Below are 9,796 nucleotides of genomic sequence, written 5' to 3' on the forward strand. Positions count from 1 at the left end.
TACCTCTTATATGGCCGCGAACCGACGCTACCACTGGACACTGTGCTTCCGTCCTCCACAGCTTCAACTAGCGGTTATGCCCGTGATGCAATCGCCCATGCTGACCATGCTCGCCAACTTGCGCGCGCTCGTCTACAAGTGTCTCAAGATAAGCGGAAACAACGCTACGACCTCCGTCACCGTGATGTCCATTTCGTGCCCGGCGCCCTCGTGTTGCTTTGGTCACCATCGCGTAAAGTCGGCCTTTGTGAAAAACTGCTTTCCTGTTACACAGGCCCATATCGCGTGATACGCAAAGTGACCGATGTCACCTATGAAATCGTTCTAGCCACGCCCACTACATCCTCCGCTGTGACAACCAGTGACATTGTCCACGTTGCGCGACGCAAGCCCTACAACTCTCCATATACCTCGGATATTTAACAGAACCGTGATGGTGCTTTTGCCGCCGGGGGGTAATATTACGATATCATAGAGCGATGCTCAAGAGACAAGCCGCCGCGAGAACGATGAAGAAATAGTTCGGTGCCCTTGGCACGAGTGAGTGTCAGCCTGGCTGCCTGGCTCCAGTGTAAATTGCGTGTAAATAGCATCTTTCGTCTGTGTCTTTCCACACGCAACAATATATAATGGTGATGACAAATCGACGGCATGCTCTCACCTCCCTTCATTTTCCTAATTTCGTTCTCTCCATCCTCTTTCATTTGGCTTCAGCATACCTGTTCTCATGTTTTTGCTTGATTCCCTTCATATTACTTATTTTGCATTGAATTACCCGCTTTCTGCCCATTCAGTGCACAGGCTGAACTCCAGCGCTTGTCCTGTTGTCTCTTGTTCTCGTTCCAGTAGCGCGGCGTTCTAACCAAGCATGCAATAGCTATCCCAAATTAAGGTTTCACTGCCCACTTCTAATAGCATCTGTCCCGCTGTATGAGTTGAAACGTAGAAAAAGGACTCCGAATCATGAGAAGGGAACTCCGGGCGTGGCGTCAGACGTCACTGTCGCCTGCTTCGCTGTTCCGGCAAACTGCTCGCACTCTTTTCGTGTCGTCTTCCAGCTGAGCTAATGTGCTGAGTAGGTAACAAGCAGCATTGTTTCTTTTTTTGCACTTTTCTATCTTTAAGTCTCTACGCTAAAAAAAAACACCTTGGTATACGCTCCCCTGCGAGTCATAGCTGGCCCGTTGGGCGAGGAAGCTTTCCGTTTCCTGTTAGCATGCCGAGAAAGCCATTAAAACGCTACAGCTCGGACGCCAGCCTAGAGAAAATGCCAGAAAGACCATCGCACGGCGAATGCAGTTTGCTTAATTGCAGAAAACAATAGTTTCTGTAAGAGAAGCACACCTCGCATAGGACGGCCGCTCTCTCAAGCGCTAAGGGGCAAGGTCACTTCCTCGACTTCGCATTAAGAGCCGCTTATGAAAGAGAAAGCGTGGAAGATCTTGTAATTCTTATTCACTGCATTTAGGTCTCCCTGACGTTGACAGTGACGCTGGCACACTTAGAAAACGAGCTACTGAATGGTCGAAGCAAAAGTTTTGAGACGCAGTGCGAGAACGCAAGAAATCCGACAAACTGTAGTGTTTGTGTGCTCAGTGCCCCCCCTCCCCCTGCAGAGTTTTACATCCACTCTCCTGTTTTATTTTGTACCTCTTTCCCCGGAGTCCTTGCTTGTATAGTGGTTGTCCTCATTGGTGTTATCGCTGTTTTTCAGACTATGCGCTTAGTCATGACTATTAACGGAGGGTGAATTAATATGACTTTCAAGCACCTACAGCGCCAGCAATGGCATCGGAATGAGGCGCGCCCAAACAAAACTAAGTTCCCAGACAATTTCAGCTTACAGATTGTGAGCAACAAAAGATTCACGGTGACGGGAGCGCCTGCTACACGTGCGTATCGTCTACAGACAAACGTTCCTACAACGGAAAGCACCGAGTTTGCTCATAGCGCCATCCGGCAAAATTTGGTTTGCCACGACCTCATGTAGCAATAGCCGGCTGAGCCTTTTGTATCATGTGCATTATTGTATATGTACTTCACTCTAATAACTCAGTCCACCATTATGTACTGCTGAATACAGAACAATATCTTTTAGCAACGTTTATTGCAAGAATTAGGCGACGTCGGTACATATCAGAGCAACTTGAACTTTAAACTTTATTTCTTATGACATAGAGGAAAAATCATGCGCTCATCTAGCAGCAAGCTTTTGATTTGTCTCTGGATTGTTTGGCCTGCTCACAGGCGGAGAAACTCAGCCCTGTGCATGCTATAGTTTGTCCCACAGATACCGTATATGTTAAAATTGAGCGTTTGAATGACGTACAGTACTCAGCTAGAACCGCGAATCAGCACCTTTACTATCAGAAAATGAAACCGATGCTTAAAGAGGAGCCTGTTCCCCATCTTGGTAGTAATATCTGGCCTGTCATGTGTTTTGGAAGAGGCTCGCACTTAACGCACTCTCACAACGATAACTGTCATATCGAGCCTGGTGCTGTTGTCCTCGTTGAACTCGATTTGTTGCATTGATCAGATTGAGCAGAAGAGGTCTCGGGTGGATCGCGGCGTCACGGACGAGCGCCACTTGCGCCACCGGTGCACGGCGCCCGCATTGCGATTCTCGTTGGCATCAGTGATATATTCGATGCCGACATCGCGCAACAATTCTGTTGATTCCATTGTGTTCCGTTCTTACGTCATCATTAGAGAATCCGCCAGTCGAGAGCGGTTGATTATAAGGGGATCAGCGCACGGACTTATTACGAAGAGGGAAAAGAATTGATTCTGATGTTATTCTGGTCCAAGTTTCATTGAATTAAAGTCAGTTTGCAAAACTTAACTGAACTTCGATGATCGGAAAATACTGCAGGAAAGTTACTTTTAATGATAAGCTGCCTTTTGCCCGCGAACAAAACGGAGAATTCAGATATGATTTACAACGTTCATTTACAAAAACTTCTGATTCTAAAATAAAACACATTGTCGTTGGGACTACAGGACTAGTTATTACAGTTCATTAGTCGGCCATATAATTATCACTGTAATTTTGCAGACGTACGAAAAAAAGCATAGAAATTTGTGAATGCGCGGACGAATCAGCACTTGACGCAGCGATCTCCTGCTGCCCCGTCATGGGAGGTGGACAATTCAGAAAAGAAAAACAAGTGCCTCCTCATCGGAGGTTCTTCTGTCTACAGTTAGCAAGAGGAGTCATCACAGCTGGCAGGGACGTCAGCTCATTCTTAAGCAATCAAAGCCCGAGAGCCTGACGAAACTCTGCCGCGGTTCTTAGCGTTGGTTTTGTAAAGCGCCGCGCTCTTCAAAACACCGGCATTAATAACTGTTAGGATTGCGGGAAGGTAGCGCTTTGAGTGCCGACGCTGCGCAATTACGGCACCACGCAAGAACAGTAACCGGAGAGGCCTTTGAAGCAGCGCGCCACATCATTAGCAGGAACGAGATGTCGCCGCAGACACGCCCTCAACTGTACTTTGTTTTTTGTTTTTTCATTGAAGAAAACTGTTTTTCTAACTCACAACATTAGGCATAGCGCTTTTATGTATTCATGTTGGTTTCACTACCACAGGCTGCATTCACTTTAAATCTGTGCTGATCATATCGACTACACACATTCACTATGAAATTGTGATGCCTGTCGAAGCAAAGGCGACGTGAAGGACCGCTGTTGTTTTGTTCACTGCAGGCTGAATGTTTTCTTGGTCGCAGGGGCACTGGATGTTTTTAAAGTCTTTTGCCGGCACTGTGATCAAGACAAGAATTCATTACATGAAAACCAACGTCTGCGGTGACCTACAGCTCCAGACAAGCGCAGTTCCTATGGAAGGGACCTGGTTGCTCGTGCAAAGGTAAACACCAACGCAAGGAAACGCCCGATGAAATAGATTCCGCACGCCTTGCTGCACATCACGCACGAGCAGCACTCTTTTGCTCCAGCAGATTTCGTGCGGAATTTCAAGTGCAGGACATTGTGAAAGTTGCACAAAGCTTAGGCACTTCTGTGCACAGAAGAGGAATTCCCGAAGAAGGTGCTGCACGAAGCGGATTTCAAAGAATTGAAAGAATACTTTTCCAACTATTTGCAGCAGTACGACCTAAGATGAACTGCCCTAATGTTACGCGCCGGCTTGCTCCATTCGCGCTGCTGCGCCAGTGGAGAAACGATTTCGCGCGCTATGCTTTAGGCGCGCGGTAACGAAACGCCACGCGGCTGGAATTATTCGAAAGGCGTGTCTCATAATTATGGCGTGTTTTCGCCACCTCAAGATTGCTGTCAATTAGTCAAAGTTAGTTAAAGAATACCGTGCTCGGGACTTGCATGCGAAACGTTCATTGTAGGCAGCAGTGGCACATTCGAGGCTGCTTGTATTCCTAAAGTAACAATAACAGCAATAGTGAATGACCCATTGTTTACCCGAGGCGTAAAATGCTGACTGAACAAGAGCAATAGGGTTTACGGTAAAGCGAGTCGCTCAAGTGGTTCCCAAGACTGGACAGACTACGAAAAAATTACTGGTTAAAAAAAGGCGTCAGTCTCCAAGGAGAAATATTTTAATGAAACGCTCCCTAACTGAATAGAAAGGGACTGTAAAATTCTTTTGAATGTAGTGAATCCTAAAATGAACACTTACAACCGGCATCGACGAGTAAAGACGACAGTGCTTCACTGGCAGAACACTTAGCTGCAAATTTTAATAAGCACTTCACTGAGGTTTCCGCTAGGCAACTTTCGATAAATCATTCACTGAATTAGCCCCAGCTTTCCGTTACACAGCCCTACCCAGAAATTTTAATCACGGAACGCCGTGTATGGAGCACTATCGATCGCCACCCGCACAAAACTAGTCCGGGTCCCGATGGCGTCAGCGTCGACCTACAAAAATTAATCTGCCCTCATTCCCCCAAGCTTCTCACCCTAATTTTCTAACAATCCATCGATTCTGGCTGTATACAAAATCATTGCAAATCCCTTTATGTCGCATCTATATTTAAATCTGGTAACAGTAATCAGTCAAACGACTACAGTTCAATATCACCAATATCAATCTAACACAAATACTCGATTATATCATACACTCACAGGTAATGGGTCCTCTCAGCTGGAACAACTTGCTTCTTAATACTGAGCATGGTTACCGGAAAAACTTGTCATGCCGGACGCAACCTTTTGCGCTTCTACCATACCTAACAGACCTACAGAGAGCATTACACGTACATTTACATTGTGCCATTTTTATTCATTTTTCAAAGACGTTTGGCCATGTTCCCCATATTCGACTGATGCTAGTACGACCAATTCGTAATCTGTACCTCAATCACAAAACGACGGCGTGAATAGCAGAATTTCTAAACTATCGATACCGAGCGGTAAGGTTCCACGACTTCATACCTAATTCACCTCGAATAACATATGAGGTGTCACAAGGGAGCGGGCTAAGGCCGCTTCATGCATCACTAGCATGACATTTATGATGCATTCCTCTATCGGTCTTATCGTGGGCGAGTGCGTGATTTATAGGCGAATAGCTTGCCCAGTCGATGTCACAGAATTACAGCCTGATGTAGCACAGTTAAAGGAATGGCGCAGCAATTGGGATGCGATAATTAGTCTTACTACCATTCTGTGTACGTGTTTTAGCTCATAAATTCGTGCTCAATTAGGTCATAATATTTCTTGGAACCATAATACGTTACATACATGTGAAATCAATAGAAAGTTAATTTTTAAAAGGGACAACCAACAGAAAAGAATTTAGGTTTGATAGGCGCTTCTTAAGACGTAAGAGAAATCAGATCAGAACACGAGAAGTCTGCTGATACGCCATCTTCATCACTGTTCGTGTCACACAAGCTGAGCCTGGGACATTCATGCAAATATTCCTGCAGCAAATTATGGCACTTTACTCCTTCGGTGGCGGTGTCCTTTAACGTGCTCTTGCTAAGTAGTGGTGATCAAAAGCAGCAAAATATTTTTAGCGAGAAAAATTTCTTCCTGAGGAGCCTTATTTGACCTCGCTGAATATGAAATGGGAAAATTGTCCTCCACCCATCCGTAGCACGAAACTGCCACGCAAACCCATAGGGGTTTCTGCAGGACGGCTCCATTTGACGAACCTTCCTCTACCGTACGGCCTTCCGCAGAACTGATTTTCCTCGAAGAATATGTTTACGACGTACGTTCACGATTGCACTGCATGCTGCCACGATTGCACTGCACGCTGCCACCGGCCCTATGACGTATTCGTCTTGAAATTCAAGGCGAAATACGTAATTCATGTATGGCACTGCATCCTGAACCACACCTTCTGTAAGGAGCAGTGTAATGTCGCTTTCTAGTAGCGTTCATTGCTGAAATGCAGTTCTAGCGCACGGCTGATCAAATTTCGCATGCAAGTATCATATAGACTGCATGCTAAATGCATACTTCAATGGACACGCCCCTAACGCGATATTTTTTCGATCTCAGCATTCAAAAGAGGTCCAATATTTGCTTGGAATCGTAAGTGTATTTGGGTTGAGGAGAGTGCAGATCATAGATGTCTTGCGACACCAGTGGCCGACTAATCGAAAAGAAGTAAAGCTGGCTTGCCAAGGGTACAGTGCGACCTGACTCGAGTATAGGTCGTCTAACAACAAGCTTTGTCGCTTGGTAATTTTGCTGTAATAGAAAGTTTGTCAGTAAAGAGCACTCATCGTGGACATAAAAACAGACATATCCTGCAAACACGTTTTTACAGGTACAGCGCTCACCTAGTTTTTGACATTGAATTCACTGGAACACCACACCTACAATTAAATGCAGCAGCCCTGTTGGATAACAAAAATCCATACATTATGACTTTACAATCAAATCAAAAGCCGGGAGCTGTCGCTAAATTCAGAGCAATAAACAAGACGAATCACATTCCACAATGTATTACCAGTTAAAACTTAAGTCCATCAAAAGAAGTTTTTGTCTTGAAGCAAGGGATGAGACTTTTGCGAAAATGAATACGCATGCTGTGCACCATTTACAAAGCTCGGCATGCCTAGGACCTCGCTGCTAGGCCACTGTTAGGCGGCTTGCTTGGCGCAGTGTTCTGTAGCGCTCATGGGCACGCGCACCCTGCGGCATGCCGCTGTCGGAACAGGTCTCGACAATCCACGGGGCACATTCGTGCTGTGCGCACCAGCCGCGCGCGCAGTGCTCAAAAACTGTGGAGCACCGACAATGATATTCCGTGAACCCGGCCGCAGCGTGAGCCACAGCAATGGCACACTGAGCGGCTTCGTCGCTTTAGCTGCCTCTGTGCCGTCGCTTGGTACATCGGTAAATTATATGCTGTGCGCAAGTACGCTGTTTGCGCCTGATTGATGTAAAAGGGCCACGCCCTCTGATGCACGTTCTCGCTTGTATAATGGCGGGAAACTTCCAGGCAGATAGAAGCGGGTGGTAGCACAAATAGCAGACAGGCCGAATTCCATGTCTGGGAGCTTATTCTTTGAGTACAAGGAAATTTGAGAACGAGCTAAGGACCGTTCCACGATCGACGGAAAATAATTTTTTAAAAAACATAACGCTACAAGATAATCATAGGAGGCGAACAGGCCTTACTGATACTCTAGTCCACCTTAAAAGGAAGAATAAGTAAGGCGCAAGGCAGATACTGCATGGAGGCCTATTTTAGAAAGGGATGCCAGTAGATCGCAAATGCTGTCGTGAGGGGCACGGTGATGCGAGTGCCGACCTTTAAGGGATATGGCACAGATGCCGCACACGTATGACATAGATTAACGTGCAGCTCAATCGGAAAGGCCTTCGTCCTCAATGATGGTCATGATGGCGATGACTTCTTTGTCTTATTTTTCTTGTAATTCCACATCCGTGACGTTTGAAGGGGCTTATTTCGAAAAAGGATGTGAAACACTAAAATAAATTGGGGGCTTCTACGCGTCAGAACCAGGACATTACTTTTAGGCACGCCGTCAGGAATAATTTGGACAACCTAGGGTTCTTCAACGCGCCCCCTATGCAAAGTACACGAGAGCAGTTTTTTTTTTCTATTTCACGCCCTTCAACATGCAGCAGCCGCAGCTGGGATTTGATCTCGCGGCTTCGGTCGGCGCGAAACACCAAACGCTTCAATAGCGTGGATGTAAGAACAAGCCTACTTGCCTATGATGTAATCGTATTCCTTGTAAATTCCTGGTGGCGAGATGTCAAAGTACTCCGGTTGCTGCTCAGGTTTGAGGTGCGTAAAGAGCAGAGTCACGGCTAGGATGTCCGCCTTGGTCAGCATGGCCGGGGCCTCGGACAAACCACTAGGTTTGCTCTGGAGATCCCTGAAGTCTCGGACCAATCGTGCGCTTGCTTTGAATCACCACCCAGCGCGCGTCGGCGTGCACAGTCACTGATTCCAAGGCTTCACCTCTAAAGGCAAAGTGCTCCGCTTCACGTAGGCCCCCACAAGTGCGCCGCGGTCAGTATTTGCGCGCCTTGAAGTCGCCCGATCCTGCACTCCAACGTCAAGGCCTGCGAAACGCTGCTGCTTCGTTGCTCTTATCCTCGCAATTAAAAGAAGCACACAGCGTTAAATATTTGCCAATTTAGACAAAAAATAAATTTTCAACGCACTCAACCTTCCCTCCGTCGTCAAATGAGTGACGTTGGAAATCGACGTGCTTCCGCTGTGATGCCAAGGTTTCCGCGCGACCTTACATGCGGTAAGCGCACGCGATTGAACTCGCACCGGGCCGACACATGGGCAACGGACCGTGGGGGGGCAGCCAGCCGTGTGGCAGCCTATATAACGTGCCCCTCCTCTCCCTGGCTAAACTCTCACTTACGCCCCTCCGCCACTCGCGAGTTTCGCCGATTAGAGAAAGTTCTTTCACAGAAATCAACCGCTTTCACATCCTCTTCATCTGTCTCTCTCTCCTTTATGCATTAAAAAAAAATTTTTTTTCACCTAATCACCGTAAGAAGACTTTAATGGACAGACCTTACGCGTTTATCCTTCTTTTCCCGGTAAGAGCGAGTGCATTGACGTTTTCACTGCCAGTCGCTACCCCTTCCTTCAATTTTGGGCCACCTCCTTTCCCGCGGCAGAGGTAGTCACAGAAGCGCTTGCGCGGGGAATCACCCCTACGTCGAAACGGCGATTCCCTGTGCCTCTGGCATGCCGTGCGCGGCCAGTCGTAATTCGGCTAAGAAGGCTCTAATTGCGGTCCTTTCTCTTTGTTCTTTGTGTGCAGACTCACTCACATCTGACTTAAAGTAGGAAAACCACTCGGCTCTTAGGAGCAGCGACGCAACCTTCCTTTAATTTTTCTTTCTTTCTTTTTTATAATTGCCAACTTCGTCGCCGCATTGTGTACATCCTTGCCGGCATGATGTATATTCTATTCTATACACGCACTGATATCTCGCCAAATTGCTAGAAACAATGTGACAGTAGCTGTCGTTTACTAGTTGGAAAGTGCGACTACAACAGCCAAATGAAGTGCTGCCTAGAAAGTCAATGGTTAGCAAAGCTTTCTGGCGTTAGTTTTGTCACTTTGTCGTGATCGACAAGTGTGTTTTTGCATCGTAAGCGCGTTTCACTATGTGGTTTTGCAGACGTTAAGATCATTTCTTCTCCGATATTGTAATGCGCCTAGTGGAACTGTGCAAGGCTGGTAACACAGAAGGAGCCACTGGAGAAGACTACGGCACGCAAGTTCTTTTACTAAACGTGAGATCATTTGGTTATTACCAGTTGTATAAGCCGAAGTAGGAATTTCGCCGAAATGT

General features: G+C 46.7%; 1 pseudogene; it reads right to left on the minus strand.

The window, feature by feature from the left end:
- LOC135908837 (glucose dehydrogenase [FAD, quinone]-like) overlaps window positions 1-8,712 on the minus strand; it is a 161,673-nt pseudogene extending 152,961 nt beyond the window's left edge.
- Window positions 8,713-9,796: the final 1,084 nt, after the last annotated feature.

The sequence above is a fragment of the Dermacentor albipictus genome, chromosome 2 (assembly GCF_038994185.2).
Source record: "Dermacentor albipictus isolate Rhodes 1998 colony chromosome 2, USDA_Dalb.pri_finalv2, whole genome shotgun sequence".
Classification (NCBI taxonomy): domain Eukaryota; kingdom Metazoa; phylum Arthropoda; class Arachnida; order Ixodida; family Ixodidae; genus Dermacentor; species Dermacentor albipictus.